Here is an 18,958-nt window from a genome sequence, read left to right as displayed (position 1 = left end):
TTCCAGTTCTAAGTCAATGTTTCTAAGTTACTGACTTTGGAAATATAATTTCCATTTGAAGGTAAAATCCTGAAGAACAGAGAGAGTAGTCTCTTCAACCTTTATTGAATACAGGAGAGCCCAAACCAAATAATGAAAACTGATTGATCAAGGTTAGGAAACCTGGAAAAGAACACTTCTGCTTGCCCTTTGCATTAGGAGATAAATATGAGAAAAGTGAGATAGCTTATCCATAGCTAGTAGAAGTTATAAGGACCTGACCCAAGTCTCAGGTCTCTGGGAGCACTGAAAGCAAGCCTGATAACTCTGGCTCTGCTGTCTGCCAACTTGAATACTCTATCATTATGAGCCTTAAGAATACTTTCTTATGAAGTTCACCCAGGACACTAAAAAAATTTAGAAAACATTCACACAGCCTTTCAAAATCTAGTCAGTTATACAGAGAATAGTTTAAAATTAACTTCCCTATTGTCCACCTAAATTTATTTTAACTATAGAAATTTGTATTCTTTTCTTGAATTCAGCCAGTTAAACAATATAATCCCAAATGATAAACAAGGGGGAAGATCCATCATAATGAGGGAAAGAATACAGAAGTATATATTCTGAAATGCTATGCAGAGATCCTATATTTCCTAAGTCCACAGAGACTATCTATCGACAACCACTATTTCCATTTGTTATTAATGGTTACAAAAGGTTACATCTTGTGTCGGGACATAGCCCTTCCCACAAGTTAAAAGTTTACAGTTTACTAGATTCTAAATTTTGAATCATAATAACCATAAACTTTTTTAAAAGTTATATTTCATAAATCATCATAAAATTCTTTCTTATTACAATTACACTCTTTGAACATAAAAGTCTATCCAAAATAATTTAAAATAAAACAGTTCTTCAATGTACATGAGTCAGTTTTCAACACAAGGATGTTGAACGAAGAGGGGAGAAATAAGACCAAGAATATTCAAATGTTTCAATGCCACCTGAGAAATTAAGGACTAATTATTTCACTGAGTGTTCAGTTTTAAGTGAATAATGAACACTTTCAATCATTTTATGAAATTTAAGTATTTCATGATTTTAAAAATTTCATTTAATATTTGAGGGTAGATCTTTTTATACAAGCTACGCTGATTTTTCACCTGAGATAAGTATGTTATTCAACACCATAATGGCTTATGAGTGAAATATTCACCATAGCTTTCCTTTAGAAAGAGAGGGCGCTATTACATGCATCACGGATGAAGCTGGTTGTTTTTTCCATATTCTACCCTCTCTCTATCATTCTCACTGTGTTGGAAGTTTTTGTAAGGAAAGTAATGCTAATTTTCTCAATCACAGCTCCTGATTCTGAAGGACACCAAAGTAAATGGAAACATAACTTCCTGCCCTCTGGTCAGTATAAATGTTTCAGATGGGAAAGCAGCTGCTACCACCTGCTTGTCCCAAGCAAAATGAGGCCAAGATATGTTGTCCCTTCAAGCCACTATCCTTTATTATCTATTGGTCATTTTGTCATAAGAGAGCTTCAGTGGTTTTTATGGCAGTGGTCCCCAACCTTTTTGGCACCAGGGACCGGTTTCGTGGAAGACAATTTTTCCACGGACCAGGGTGGGGAATGGTTTGGGGATGATTCAAGCACATTACATTTATTGTGCACTTTTACTTCTATTATTATTACATTGTAATATATAATGAAATAATTATACAACTCACCATAATGCTGACAGGATGCGGAGCTCAGGCAGTACTGCGAGCGATGGGGAGCAGCTGTAAATACAGATGAAGCCTTGCTTGCTCGCTTGCTACTCACCTCCTGCTGTGTGGCCCAGTTCCTAACAGGCCATGGAGTAGTACTGGTCCATGGCCCAGGGGTTAGGGACCCCTGGTTTATGGAATAGGGTAGACAAGGAAGACTAGTAGAAAAAGAAATTTGTCCATGGCCCCAACTTTGCAGACGCTGCTCAAAAAATAAATGTATGCAGTGGGCCATACCTGACCTCCTAGGAAGGCACATTAGTGACCACACACTGTGATGTGAGCATCCTCCCACCGCCCCGCCCAGGAGTCCCATCCCAAGCAGTTTTTCTCCTTTTCCAGTTATTTTCTTTTCAATCATATACACTATTCTCCCTGAGAAGAATAGTGATAAACACAAAGTTTCCCATTCTGTAACATATCAGGGATATTGTTCTCTGGCATCCCCTATTGATGAGTACCTCTTGTAATTGCCCTATTGTTTGCCTCTTTATCCACTCTTGGATCCAAATAATCCACTGTAACCAACATGGCTACATTATGCTTAGTTTTAAGAGGTTTTCTATCTTGCAGATCAGTATCACAGTTAAAGGTGTTTCTCATATTAACCACTTCAGTGCTAAAAGAATTTGGGGGACAGAAGAAAGACGCAGAAGGGCCACACGTAAGGAGCAGGTGGACCATCCTTCTTTCCAGAGAGGTCTGACACAGGGATGTAGTTAGAAATTCAAGGACATCAAGTATGAAACCTGTTAAGCTGACAAAGTCTATAAATTAATGATACAGTTTCTTTATCAATTTCTCATAAGATAACTCTTCACTGTCTTGTTTTACTTGAGCCAATGCTGATTTCTACCCTATGAATACAGGAAATCTTCCCTCTTGGCAGAGAAAAAGGACAAGAACTGTAGTTCAAACTAGCCAACTTAGAAAGGACAACACAAAAAGAACAAGGTTATATGTACGTTTTACTTTAAAAATGTCTGTCTCTGGTTTTGATCACCATTGTATCTCCAGGATTTTGTAGAGTACATGGTATATAGTAATTTATCAATTAATATATGTTTAGTGATTGAATGAATGTTACCTGAGCAAGAGTGTGGAATACAGAGCAAATGTGACTGGGAAGAAATATTAATTTTGATAAAATCCAAATCCTATAAAAGTTTTCATATGAATATTTGAAAACACAGAGGAAAAACACTCAATGGTGGTAGAGAATGACTTTTATAGGTTGGGTTCTTGGGAGGTAAACTCTTAAACTGATATTTGAGTGCAGTAAGTTTATTGGGGAGTAACCTCTGGGAGAACGAAAAAAGATAGGGAAAGATTCTGACACAGTCTCAAGAAAACCCTCAGATGGTCCCATGGGGGAGTTCTGGTGCTAAAATGTCCTTGAGAATTGGCCGAAATTGAAGAGAGGGAACCTGGACTTTATACCTCCACCCCTGTATTGACCAGTATTTGGATGTGGTTTGCCCCTGGAAGGATGGATGTGTGACCTACAGCAAAACAGCATACTGTAGCAGAGAGCCAAGCCTTGAAAAGAACACAGAAGACTGTCAACAGCCAACAGTCTCAGCAGCTGGAAGAATGAGTGAGTCAATCCTGAGGAGGTTCTGGACTCTGCCTGATGTCATACACTATAATGAGAAAGGATAGGGTTCAGAGGGGATTTCTAAAAATTAGGTCTTGAGAATAAATATTATACCATTGGATAATGACAGATAATCCAGAGAAATCAAAGGCACAGTGGCATGAAAGGTAATTATGTGTTCAAGGAAATATGAGTATAAATTAGACATAATATTTATAATTTATAATAATAATATTAATAATATGATAGAAGTAAAGATGATTTAGCAAGTGCTAATCTAATCCTGTATCAGAGGCCACATAATTATTTTACATATATAGTAGAGTCAAATATTATTTATGGTAACCTGGACAAAAATTATTAATGCATGAGAGTCATAATCTTTCCTTCTTTTGGCCAGATTTCTGAAGGGAAGGGTTTTCTTTACCTATATATGTCCTCAATCTCTCCTTTGCTATAAAAAAAAATATGACTAATATATGAAGAGGAAATAATGAGAAATTTTTTGAAACAGAACATATTAGTAGTTTCTGGCAAGGGAGTGTCGTCAGTGGGAAGGAGGTTTGCAGTTATCAAAAGTCAATACAAAGAATTTTTGTGGTGATGTAACTGTTTAGTATTTTGAATGTAATGACAGATACAAAAACGTACACATATAATAAAACTGTATAAAGCTAACACCAAACACACACACACACGAGCAAGCATACACACACACAAACACACATACAGATGAATACAAGTAAAATTGACTAAACCTAAATAAGATTGATTGTATCAATGCCAATATCCTGGTGGTAATATTGTACTATAGTTTTTGCAAAATGTTACTATCAGGGGAAACTGAATAAAGGGTACATGGATCTCTTTTTATTATTTCTTACAACTGCATGTGAATTTACAATTACCTCTATAAAAGTTTCCAGTTAGGGCTTCCCTGGTGGCGCAGTGGTTGGGAGTCCGCCTGCCGATGCAGGGGACACGGGTTCGTGCCCTGGTCCGGGAAGATCCCACATGCCGCGGAGCGACTAAGCCCGTGAGCCATGGCCGCCAGGCCTGCGCGTCCGGAGCCTGTGCTCCGCAACGGGAGAGGCCACAACAGTGAGAGGCCTGCATACCGCAAAAAAAAAAAAAAAAAAAAAAAGTTTCCAGTTAAAATTGAAAAAAATATAATAATATGATTGGGCATTTTTAAGGGTTAACTTCCATTTGAGTTCACATTATTGGCTGTTACAATAATTTAGGGGTAAACTGAAAGAGATGTTGGAAGTAATAAAGTACTATCTAGAAGGCTTCATTATATATAGCTTATTTCTTCTGGATACTGAGCACAACAGACTGATACCTGTCTTCTGTCACCAATTCCATAAGCAGTTAAAAGTGAAGCCTGTCTTTGAGAAAATGTGATGACTCTAGCCAGAGAGCAGAACCTGGAGAGCAAATTCTTAGATGAGGTGGAGAACACATAGTACCTTTCCGAATGAAAACAACAAAGGCCCATATATATTGAACACTTAAATGTGTCATGCATTTTGCTAATTGTATGTTCTTTAGTCTTCAAAACAATATCTCAAGGTAGCTCTTACCATTGCCACTTTACGGGGAGATTTTAAATAAATTTCTAAGGTCAGAGAGCTAATGAGAGGCAGAAGTGGGATTCATATACAGATTTTTTTTGAAGCTTCAGGTCACGACCTCTATGGTAGGTATGTCATGAGCAACGCACAGCTTTGTGTAAAGTTGAGTGAAAGCTCAGAATCTGGAGTATAGGACAAAGGATGAAAGACTATGTCTTAACTATATATTTTGTGAAGCCAGGTAAACATACTGAAGATTTGGGAGAAAATCACTTAAAGGATATGGGTAGTAATTCAGAGGTCATCCAATCTTCCATTTTAACCACTCTCCAAGAGACAACATTATGGTCAAATCTCTAGGAAACTGTGGAACATAACTGTTGTTGAACAACATATATTTTTCTTTTTGTAGGTTTTCTCTGTTGGAAATTTAAAATAAATATACCTTGTATCTCATATGAATCACAGCTTATGGTTATAATTTGAGAGCAGTGTGGAAACCTAGCTGGGGACTATCCTTGAAAAAGCCACTGTTGCCTCTTTTCTCCCCAAAGGAAGAGTTGACTCTATAGCAGATAATCTAATAAGAAAATTAGGACTGCATATGTAATATGAGAAATGTCTGTCCGTATAGATCCAAACCAGGCATAAAAATAATTACCTGTCTTCATTATTTTTTTTCACACCTCTTCTACCTCCCTCATTCATTTCCTCTCTCCTCTCTCTTCCTTTTTCATTTTTAAAAATCTTTTTAATTGTCATTCTCTTTCATAGTTTGCTTCCTCTTTCTTCATATCTCTTGGGTTTGCCTTTCCTTCCACTTCCTATCACACAACAATACTGTCTGTACTTAAACACAAATGCAGTCACTTAATCTTTATACTTTATCTTCATCATGAAATATGATCTAAGCCCACTCCCACATCCTTCTGTCTCCTCTCAAAAAGCATTTCCTTGTGTCTAGACACTGAGCTACAACTTAGATTTGAATGTATTCTTGCTTAGTACATTTTTATGTAACAACAATGAAAATTATCATGATAATTTCTTTCTTAAGTTGTTAAATTTGTTTCTTATAAAATACATCTTTAAGTTTATCCTTAAGTATATCTCATTTCTTTGCCACATTTTATATTACACATTCTAGTTTATTTTACAGTGTGGGTTATTTTTGTTTTACAAACTCAGAATTTACTTCCTCTCAGCCATTCCTCAGTAATTGTCTATCCTCCTCAAGGAGGGCTAGCCAAGCTTAGCCCACTGGAGAACTTTGCTGGACATCATCCAAGAGGCACAGGCCAGCATCCTTCTTTGACGATTACAGATGTTCTCTCATTTTTGATGAAAGGCGAAAGAAGCAATAACCTACAGTGAGCTGTAAGTCCCAGTATACCTGCTTATCCTGATGGAAGTAGACAACTAGCTGAGTGATCTAGAAATCTCAGGCTGAAATACTATATCTCCCTGGATATGCATTTGGCCAATTTAGCTAAAGAAATGTTATAATTTAGAATCATTTTTTCATCCATATAAGTATGAGATAAAAGCTGCTTTTTTTTTGGTCTTAATTAACTTTAATGTGTTTCTTTCTTGGTTATTCCAGATGTACTTAAGCTGCTGCATCAGTTTATATTCCTCTCTCTTTAACAGACTTGAGGAATCTAGATATAAATCTTTCTATAGTACTTCAAAGCCCAAATGTATTCAAAATCTACTCTTCAGAATAATCAGAAAAACATATTAAAAGTGTAGTCAAAAGGAGAGAAGCGATTGAAGATGGCAGTAAAACCTAGTTTATAATTATTTATTTAAAGGTCATTTTCCTCTGATTTCCCCAGTGGCTAACAGAAAACAGAGCCCTTCAATTCCCAGCAATAATTATAAAGAAGGACAAAGTGCACTAAAGTTCTTGATATTGGGTACTGGAGGGAACAATTTTGCCCTCAGAGACACATTTTCTTCCATATATAAATTCATAAAATGACCTTTCAATTCATTTGAACTTATTTCAATTGCTATTTTTAATAGTCTCTCAGCTATATTTAATAGTTTAGAAATCAATTTCCTTTGACTTTGCCCATTGTGACAATTATTAATCGTTTTTATTTAACAATTTCAAAGCTCCAGAGATACTGGGTAGATTATATGAACTCATATTTCTGATGCAACAGATGCTTCATAACCTCAAAAATAAACAAACTATGTTCTTATAGTAATTATAAGTGGAAGCCATATACTTTTCTATCACAAATAAACCATTCAACACCAAAATAAATACTTACTGGGCAGAGGCCCAAAAAATTAACAAATTGACAGCAATGTGGGTGGAAGAAGCTAGAATTTTTCTAAACTCATAAAAGATCAAAAAAGGTAATTACCACAGATCTATACGCTTAAAGGTACATTATTACTTTGAATAGAATGCTGGAACTTCAGAGTTGCAAGAAAACTTACCACAAGGATTTCTAATCTCTTCAAGAGTCAAAACCCTTTTGAGCATCCAATTAATGCTGTAAGCCTTCTCTTTACGAAAATGTACAATGAAATACACTTAAAATTTTGCTTAACTATAGGTAGTTGGCTCCGGACGCGCAGGCTCAGCGGCCATGGCTCACGGGCCCAGCTGCTCGGCAGCATGTGGGATCTTCCCGGACCGGGGCACGAACCCATGTCCCCTGCATCGGCAGGCGGACTCTCAACCACTGTGCCACCAGGGAAGCCCAACTATAGGTAATTTAAAGAAAATCTGAAGATCTCTTACAGAGCATATATTCCAGGTTTAAAATTCCTGCCTTAGATGTAACCAGCTCATATATTTTATAAAATGCATTAATCTGCTTTATAGCATATATAAATGATGATCTGATCTTTCTTAAACGCTTCTAGTGTCAAGAGAGTCAATACTGTACAACATATTTGATTTTTTGGACAACTATAAATGATTTTTTAAAATCTATATTCTATTTAACTGAAGTTTGATTCTTTTAAAATTCTGCTTATTGCCACCTAGTTCTGAAATCTACAGCTGCACAGAATAAATCCCTTTTCACATGATAGCCTTTATATATAATATATAGCTATAACAGCCATCTTAGTTTTCCTCTTATTCAGGCCAAATATCCCCCAAACCATCAATCAATCCTCATAAAACCTGATTTTGCAGTCCCTAACAGTTCTGATTGTTTTCTTCCTGGTATTCCAATTTGATAATGTCCTCCTTCAAATACAACAGTAAAAGAAGTGCATATATGATTTGATCAAATAAGAGTCTGTTTTCCTTACTATAAGATCAAAACATGCCAGTAGGGAATTGATCACCTCTTCCTCCCAAACCTCAGTTCCTAAGGATGAACAGAAATTAGAAAGAACCAAATATAATAAGTAAAATTAGGATCTCACCTATGTAATTATCAAGGACTTTGAGGCAGAAGAAGATAATGCTATTAGCCTCCTAACTCTCTCCTTAACATTTTATCCTTGAAATCTCAGGGAGTCAGGACAAGAATATTATGGAAGCCAAGCAAAATGGAAAAAAAATTATATTATACCCTAATTGAGTAAAATTTGTATTAATTTAAGTGAGTGGTCACTATGGAGTTTTGAAAAGACAATATATAATTTTCCAGTGTTCATTCAGGCATTGGATCTAGGGTGCAAAAATGGTACAGGAATGGCCTAGATGAAATATCTCCCAAGGTTATTTTTTTCCTTTTCCAATTTAGTGGTCACCAAGAGACTTTCTGATTATTCATTTGATTTCTAAGAGGCCCTATTACTGGACATGGGATACCCTGGGTAGAAAATATAAGAATTCCGGGCACGGAAATCTAAGCCTCATTCCCTTACCACCACCATTATTATTTAAGTCAGTCAAAATGTTGACTCGCACTTAGTCTGAGTCCATTAAAAAATTGAAGAATTTTATACCCCTTTTATTAGGTCATGTCTTTTTCATGTTGCATTTTTCAGTTGAATCTTGTACATAAGGACAGAAAATTACCATCAATTTGTGCCTGAAGTTCTGCAACAGACAACATAAATCAAGTTATTTCAATATAAGTTTACTAGTACATCTGCTAGTAGTTCTAGAACACAAAAAATTGATGCTGCTGGTGGATGATCATAGTTGAGATCCCCTCTAATATCTAAAATTAATGAGAAACTCTCTCTGCTTTCATCATTCAAAAACTTAATTCTTGGGGTTCCCTGGTGGCACAGTGGTTAAGATGCAGGGGACACAGGTTCGAGCCTGTGGCCAATGCAGGGGACACAGGTTTGAGCCCTGGTCCGGGAAGATCCCACATGCCTTGAAGCAACTAAGCCCATGCGCCACAACTACTGAGCCTGCACTCTAGAGCCCACAAGCCACAGCTACTGAGTGTGTGCCACAACTACTGAAGCCCCTGCACCTAGAGCCTGTGCTCTGAAACAAGAGAAGCCACCTCAATGAGAAGCCCACACAATGCAATGAAGAGTAGCCCTCACTTGCCGCAACTAGAGAAAGCCCACACGCAGCAACGAAGACCCAAAACAGCCAAAAATAAATAAATTAATTAATTTTTTTAAAAAAACTTAATTCTTATCCTCATTAAAATCGTTGTAAAGTATATTGGATAAGACAAGACTGAGCAAGGCAAACAGAGATATGGTATAATTTGATAGGTTGCTATTAGGGACCTTGGCTTTTGCATTAGTTTTCAGAGGCTGCTATGACAAATTGCCACACACATGGTGGCTAAAAACAACTAACATTTATTTTCGTACAATCCTTTAGCTTCTCCAACTAAACAAGAACTGACATAGTTTTGGTCTGTCTGCCTTGTCTCCACCTCGTGCTTGTAGGTTCCAATTTATTCTTGCTCTCTGCATTTTACACCCACCTTCTTTACCTGACAACCTGCCCTGTGGACTTCCAGCTCTACCAACATCAGATGCAAAGACAACAGCTTCTCATATACAGCTTAACCAGCACCTATACTACATAAGGTAGAGTTCAGAGGGTGGAGGTGAGAGCCATGGACATTATCGAGGAACTTCTGACACTTTTACAGGTGGATTTCAGAATTTCTATAGAACAGTGAATCTTTCATGGCTCCACATTACCCCCCATTTTAACAGAAGCATCTGTAGCACTTATCTCAGGATTGTATCACCATTTTACGTTGGATGTGTGGGGCAGATGGCTTATCTCTTTAGTGTCACAGGTCTATAAATTAAGAAAAATTGTGCAGGAATAGCCGGACTTAAAGAACTACACTCAAAAGCTTCATCCATTCTTGAACTTAATTTATATGATAAGATCTTGGATTTTGAGATGATGCTGTAATGGAGTAAGTCTTTTGTGAAACTTAAGAGGGAAAATGCGTATTTTGCATGTGGGGGAGATGTGAATAATTGGAGTCCAGTAGGCAACCTCCCAGATGGCCTCCAATGATTCCTACTTCCTCAAACTTTTGTCCTTGTATCCTTATGAATCCCCTACCTCTTCAGTATGGACTGGATTTAGTGACTTGCCTCTAGCCAAATAGAAAAAAAAAGTGACAAATATGATGAGATATAACTTCCAAGTTTAGGCTACAAAAGGACTGTAGCTTTCATCCCTGCTCTTTTTCTCATTCTGGGGGAAACAAGCTGCCATGTTGTGAGTAACCCTATGGAGAGGACCACATGACAATAAGCGAATGTCTCTGGTCAAACTGAGGCCTTCCAAAGGCTATATGAGGAAGCTTGCAAGCAATTCTACCTCTAGTCATGTGTTCACCTGGCCAATATCTTAACTACAGTCTAATGAGAAACCTTGAGGCAGAGACAACAAGCTAAGCCATGTGCAAATTCCTGACCCACAGAAATTGTGAGATAATAAATGTTTGTTGTTTTAAGGGCCTAAAGTTTGAGGTAATTTGTTATACAACAGATCACCTAATACACTGAAACTCTTTAAGGATTATTAGCTAAATTTGCAGTGCTTCTACAAATGGAAAATTTTCACCTTTACATGCTACTTTTACTTCTCCCATATTTTTGTTATGTGACAAATCATCTTCTCAGGTACTGAGTATTAAAATGTTATTCTCCTGTACCAACAATAAATTTTAATTAATTATGAATGTACCTAGTTTACTATCCTATAACTAATATACCTTAATTTTTAAAATTGTATTAAAAATCTTTGAAATCAATCATACATGTCCAGTCAATATCCCTTGAAATAGAAAATATTTTAAAATAAACAACTATATTTACCCTTCATTTTAATTATTCTTATTGAATATATCTTACATCCTTGGGATGACGTCCTGTATTTTAAAATATTGACAATCTGTTTGATAATCTACTGTAGATTTATATCTTACATTAATATAAATCTTGCCAGGCTATAGTTTATTGCATTTTAAAAAATCTAGATAGCTTTTAGCAATCACTACACAACCACCTGGATTATTTTGGAAATCAATGTCCTCTTACTGGTATCTTCTATTTTCTGTGACAAAGAAGATGGAAGGACATAGGAGCTGTGTAGTTCTACTCTCCCCTTTTTTTTCTTTCAGTTATCTGGTAACATTAAATCATTTCCCCCTTCAAATGGTGCTTTTATTTTATTTCCTAAACATTACTGAAATAACTCTATTCTATTGTCATAATATTTTATCACAAACCTCCATTCATTTGGTACATTAGGGTTTTGGTTGGTTGGTTGGTTTATGTGTTTGCTTCCACACTATATGTAAAATTGTTTCATGCAATGTTTTTCTTTGTTTTTGTTTTTATATTCCTTCGATTTTCATAAAGATCTTTTTAAAGAGCTACTAAGTTAATTTGGCTTCTGAATTTCCTACCTTCCCTTCTAAAAAAGGTAAGTCTTCATTATTATATTAATACAAATATATTTGTGAGTTATTCATCTCTGTGTATTGTTCTTCCTAAGTTATAGCTTTAATCATAGTTATTTTATGTGATCTAATTAAATTATTTAAAAACTCATATGATATCTTTATGTCATTCCATTATATTTTTGAGCAAAGAATATAACACCAATGCCCTAACTTAAAATTCTTACTATTGTGGTTCATAAATATACAAGCGTTTATTGCTGACACATAAATAACACAAAAAACACATAAACACACAACTGAGTAAATAACTTCCAGAACATTTCCTGTATCTTTTTTTTTTTCTCAGACTCTTCTACATTTGTGGAGAGGTTTTAAACAATCCACCAATCCAAATAAACCTATAGTAACTCAAGTCCCATATTGTTTCTCCTTTCTTATTCCTAATGTGTTTTCTTCAAAATGCTTCTTCTCTCTCTGTGGAGTTTATGCTCCTCTCTGCATTCACATATCTATTATTTAACATACTTATCTCCATAATCCCTGCTTCCTCTCCATTTCCTGTAACCTCCTTAACTAAAGCACTGCACTCTCTATAACAATGCTCTCTGAGGAAAATCATACAGCTAATCTAAATTCCTACAGCTGTCGGGTTCAGGACATTCTGTTGTTTACCATCACTATGACAATAAAATGATCTTAACCATTCTTCATAAATTATCTGTTTACATACTTCTTACATTTTGACTATTTTATTATATTATCATTAATTAGCCCTTACAGGATCTATTTCCTACTTTGAACTTTGCCAATATTAATGCTAACTTGACAAACATTGTCAGGGTAATTTTTAAGTCCTTAATTATAATCCTTAAGGAATGCCAGGTTCATGGACATATATACACTACCAAATGTAAAATAGATAGCTAGTGGGAAGCAGCCACACAGCACAGGGAGATCAGCTCGGTGCTTTGTGACCAACTAGAGGGGTGGGATAGGGAGGGTGGGAGGAAGATGCAAGAGGGAGGAGATATGGGGATATATGTATATGTATAGATGATTCACTTTGTTATAAAGCAGAAACTAACACACCATCGTAAAGCAATTATACTCCAATAAAGATGTTAAAAAAAAAAAAGAATTGCCAGGTCATGATAGGAATTAAATGCTTAAAGTCATACGTTAACCTGATAATTAGATAAAGAACTAGGTCTAAAATGAAAAGTCTACTCCAAATACACTGAAGGTATGTTGAAATGAAAACTAACCAAATGCTCTAAACAAACATTTTACCTGCAAACTAGAAGCTGCTCACTCAGGAGAGTCCTGACTAAATGCTATTCTACCTGATCTTATTTAATATTTTCATTAACAATCTGAAAAAGAATAACAGCATTTAATTAGACTTCAAAGTGAAAGGAAATTGAGAAACTGTGTGAAAAACTGCTGAGGACAGAAACAGTGTAAAGAAACTAAGAGGTTACCGAACCAGCAGGAAATGAAATGATGGCTAATAAAAAATAAGTGCAAGTTCATAGATAAGAAAAATAGGTTATTTTTAAAGAATTTATTTATTCATTAAACTTTGGAGAAACAAGGTCCTGGGATACGTACTAGAATAAGGGGAACAAAATACAGGTCCTATCTTGAAGGACATCATGATCTAGTGACCAGTAGGTTAGAGAGACCTTAAAACTAAAATTACAGTACCTACTGCCAGATGCTTAGAAATGACTCAGAGTCCACTATCCCACTCGAGATATAAACCGAGACCTACATTATTCATTAAAGACTGAACACATTAATTGAGCCATTTCAGTTTAATCCATTCCTGTTCTATTGTCATCAGGAGTAGAAACAAACAGCATAAAGGATACATATTAATGGATACTTCCTGACTCAATATCCTACAATTCTAATATCTCAAGAAGTTTTAAATATTACAAATTTGGCAATAACCTATCAGTGCATCTGTTAACATCACTGAATAGATAAAATATCTTTAAATAAAAACTTTCCCTAGCATATAGTCTGATGATGAAATTTAAAAGATCTTTTGATGAAGAAGATTACATCCACCATTCCCTTTTTTTCTAACATTTTTATTGGAGTATAATTGCTTTACAATGGTGTGTTAGTTTCCGCTCTATAAGAAAGTGAATCAGTTATACATATACACATGTTCCCATATCTCTTCCCTCTTGCATCTCCCTACCTCCCACCCTCCCTATCCCACCCCTCTAGGTGGTCACAAAGCACCCAGCTGATGTCCCTGTGCTATGCGGCTGCTTCCCATTAGCTATCTATTTTACGCTTGGTAGTATATGTATGTCCATGCCACTCTCTCATTTTGTCACAGCTTACCCTTCCCCCGTCCCATATCCTCAAGTCCATTCTCTAGTAGGTCTGTGTCTTTATTCCTGTCTTGCCCCTAGGTTCTTCATGACTTTTCTTTTTTTTTTCTTAGATTCCAAATATATGTGTTAGCATATGGTATTTCTTTTTCTCTTTCTGACTTACTTCACTATGTATGACAGACACTAGGCCCATCCACCTCACTACAAATAACTCAATTTCATTTCTTTTTATGGCTGAGTAATATTCCATTGTATATATGTGCCACATCTTCTTTATCCATTCATCTGTTGTTGGATGCTTAGGTTGCTTCCAAGTCCTGGCTATTGTAAATAGTGCTGCAATGAACATTGTGGTACATGACTCTTTCTGAATTATGGTTTTCTCAGGGTATATGCCCAGTAGTGGGATTGCTGGGTCATATGGTAGTTCTAATTTTAATTTTTTAAGGGACGTCCATACTGTTCTCCATAATGGCTGTATCAATTTAGATTCCCACCAACAGTGCAAGAGGGTTCCCTTTTCTCCACACCCTCTCCAGCATTTATTGTTTCTAGAGTTTTTGATGATGGCCATTCTGACCGGTGTGAGATATCTCACTGTAGTTTTGATTTGCACTTCTCTAATGATTAATGATGTTGAGCATTCTTTCATGTGTTTGTTGGCAATCTGTATATCTTCTTTGGAGAAATGTCTATTTAGGTCTTCTGCCCATTTTTGGATTGGGTTGTTCGTTTTTTTGATATTGAGCTGCATGAGCTGCTTGTAAATTTTGGAGATTAATCCATTGTCAGTTGCTTCATTTGCAAATATTTTCTCCCATTCTGAGGGTTCACTTTTCGTCTTGTTTATAGTATCCTTTGCTGCGCAAAAGCTTTTAAGTTTCATTAGGTCCCGTTTGTTTATTTTTGTTTTTATTTCCATTTCTCTAGGAGGTCGGTCAAAAAGGATCTTGCTGTGATTTATGTCATAGAGTGTTCTGCCTATGTTTTCCTCTAAGAGTTTGATAGTTTCTGGTCTTACATTTAGGTCTTTAATGCATTTTGAGCTTATTTTTGTGTATGGTGTTAGGGATGTTCTAGTTTCCTACTTTTACATGTACCTGTCCAGTTTTCCCAGCACCACTTATTGAAGAGGCTGTCTTTCTCCACTGTATATTCTTGCCTCCTTTATTAAAGATAAGGTGGCCATATGTGCGTGGGTTTATCTCTGGGCTTTCTATCCTGTTCCATTGATCTATATTTCTGTTTTTGGGCCAGTACCATACTGTCTTGATTACTGTAGCTTTGTAGTATAGTCTGAAGTCAGGGAATCTGATTCCTCCAGCTCCATTTTTTGGTCTCAAGATTGCTTTGGCTATTCGGGGTCTTTTTTGTTTCCATACAAGTTGTGAAATTTTTTGTTCTAGTTCTGTGAAAAATGCCAGTGGTAGCTTGATAGGGATTGCATTAAATCTGTAGATTGCTTTGGGTAGTAGAGTCATTTTCACAATGTTGATTCTTCCAATCCAAGAACATGGTATATATCTCCATCTATTTGTATCATCTTTAATTTCTTTCATCAGTGTCTTATAATTTTCTACATACAGGTCTTTTGTCTCCTTAGGTAGGTTTATTCCTAGATATTTTAGTCTTTTTGTTGCAATGACACCATTCCCTTTTTTGTTGTTTGTTTAGGTCTCTTTAATGCTCTATCTTCAAATTTGTGGAAATGAAAGCAAACCTACATATTTGTGAGACTGAGGAATTTCTTAATTATGTATAACAAAAAATACAAAAATAAATGTAATGATACTGCTGATATCATACTAAAATACTAAAGATATCCATTTAAAATAACTGTCTTTATGAGAATCGTCATACTTCTTTCATTTTTTTGTCTATATATCAAAGCAATATTATTCACTGAAGTGATAAAGTAAACACTTCAACTTAACATATCAAAAACATAACTCTTGATTTTAAAGACTAAAACCTATTCCTCCTACAGTCTTCCCCAGCTCAGAGAATATGAATTACTATGCTACCAGTTGCTCAAGCCAAATATGGGAAATATTCTTGACTCTTCTCCTTCCCTGACAACTCATGTCATATATCTAACTCTGCTGGTTTTACTTTCAAAAAATTAAAAATAAAAAACCCATCCAATTCTTATGCCTGTCAATGCTCCCACACCAGGTTGAAAAATTATTCATCTTATACCTTCTGGATAATTGTAATAGCCATCTAAACTGTCATTCCTTTTCTAACCTTGTCTTCTCACAATCTATTCTCCCCTATACCAATCTTTTTAAACCATACTGTGATCAGACCATTGTTCTGCACAAAATCTTTCAATGTCTTCTCATCTCAGTCACGGCAAAATCCAGAGTCCTTACCATGACTTGCAAAGCTCTACATGATCTGCATCCCCACCTTCCTCCACCTCTGTGACCTTATCTCACATTAATTTTTTCTTCAGTCAGTCACCAGGCCCCACGTACAGAAGTTGCCTTATGGTTCCTCCAATTTACTCTGCATATTGTTGTCTCAGGGCCTGTGCAATTGTTGTTCCCTCTGTCAGGAATGATCTTCCTTCAGATATTTCTAGAAATGACTTCGCAGATCTTTTTATGTCTCTGATCACATGTAACTTTATCAAAAAAGGTTTTCCTCAATATCCTATGTAAAATGGTAAACTATATCTCCATTCCCACTAACCTGCTTCATGGTTTTTTTTCATATTGCTTGTCATCATCTGCCATACTGTTAATGTACTTCTTCATTTGTTTAGTATCTATTCACCTCACCATAGTGTAAGCATCAGGAGGTTAAGGATATGAGATCTCATCTGTTTTCTTCATTGCTGTTTCCCTATTGCCTAGAACCACATTTTTTATATGTTCCCAAAATATTCAATAAATAAATGGTTCAATATTAAAATATGTGGCAGCTACAAGGAGTGAAGTTAGCTGATGGTCTCCAGATGCCACACCTTTGGGATTCACCACAACGTTTACACTGAGGGCAAACTCTCCCCAGGACTGCTTCTAGACAATGACAGCACAACCACAGTACTAGAGCATGCCCATTCTTGCCCAGTACATGACTCCTTTAGTGAGCAATATGAAGATCTGAAATATAGTCTCGGTCCTTCTTATCTAATCTTCTTTCCTTTCCTCTCTCCCTTCACTGGTGTCAGACATGATTCATGGTCTATGTCTCTCCACTCCTACTCTTGCTTCCTTGCTACTTCTTCCTTCCCAGGCATTTCCTCCAATAAATCTCTTGCACCTCTAGTTCTTAGTGCCTGCTTCAGGGAGAACCTAAAGTGACAGAGATTACCATTGAACTTACTATTTTTTAGGAATCAAATTATGCATAATATTTTGTTTGAAAAAGAATTTTGTAGGTAAAGAAAAAAGTTGAGGTAATTACATTGTGTGTGTGTGTGGGGGGGGGGGGTGGTTTCCCTCTCCTTTGGGGACTTGTGCTTGTCTTAGTGTAGCAGTTGCCAGGATCAGTGGCTGGAATGAGGAAGATTCAGGCACTAAGTGCAAGAGAGCATTGAGAAACAAAACAAGAAAAGCTGAACCAGCCATCAGCCAAAGGGGCTAACAACAAGCAAGTAGCAGAAATCAAACTATGATGGTTAAATTGGGGGAGATTTAGAATTTGAAATGGGGGTAAAAGTCAATACTGGCATAAAGTGAGATGGTCCAATAGTGTTCTACAAAATGAACCATGAGACATAACACTGACTTTGCACTGGGTTCTAGGGCATCATGTGGGTAAACACAGCACATTCACATTACAACATACTTCATCAAACATGGTAGTAAAGTGTGAAACACAGTTTCAAATTACATAGTGTTTATTTTAATCATCTGTCTTCATTATTTTTCTCTCTTCTGGTATGTCAGAGACTAAGAGCAATGTTCATAAAATAGAATACTGGGATTCACAAAGATTGCTGAGAAAATTCCAAGAAAGCCCCAGAGACCAAAAAAACCATGGCATCTAGCAGCTACGTTATGGTACTGACCAAAGTGCTTGACTGCAGGAACCACATTCATAAAATTTTCAGTGCCCTTTCTGGACTCTTTCTTTCAGTTATGCTTTTCTTTTGAATATTACAATGCTGTTACTGGCCATTATATCATGTATATACCAGCAAGCTAATTCACAAATTAATTTGAAAGCTATGATGCAGCAGTAATATGGGCCATGCCATTTTAGAATGAAGGGAGGATTTAAGTTGAAATGTGAGAAGTATCAATCTAATTTATAAGAAATATTGGAAGAAATCAACTTTTTCAGGGAGAATAGGACATGAAAGATTTTCGAGCCCATTAACCAATTTTAAATTAATTTGAAAACATTTCTGAACACATATTTTAGGCTAGGCACTGCTGATCAAGAGGTATCAGACAAAACAGAAAAACTCTTGCCCTTGTTGACACTTGGTATGCATTTGAAAGTATTTCCCCATGATTCTAAGGTTGTATCAATTGAGTTGGGACTCTAATTCAAGACTTTATGATTTTTTTCAAATTCATTTAGTTGTAGAATAAAAATCATATATAAACACTAGCTGGAAATACTGTGCACTGTAAAAATACATTCTATCTATTTGGAGTATGAAAACCAAAGAGATATTCACCACCAAAATGTTATTGGGAGGAGACATTTTTCAGAATATGCCTATATTTCCTTCAGAGAAGTGGAGCAAAAAGGTTAGCATTAAACATGTTAAAGGCATCCAGTAGTATAGACCCTCATATTGTGATAAAACTTTCTTGGGGTGACTGATTAGCAAGATGATCAAAACCAAGGTAGTTTGAAACTGTCAATGGGCCA

This window comes from Kogia breviceps, chromosome X (genome assembly GCF_026419965.1).
Source record: "Kogia breviceps isolate mKogBre1 chromosome X, mKogBre1 haplotype 1, whole genome shotgun sequence".
Classification (NCBI taxonomy): domain Eukaryota; kingdom Metazoa; phylum Chordata; class Mammalia; order Artiodactyla; family Physeteridae; genus Kogia; species Kogia breviceps.
The sequence above is the reverse complement of the archived record's forward strand: the minus strand, read 5'-3'. Positions refer to the sequence as shown.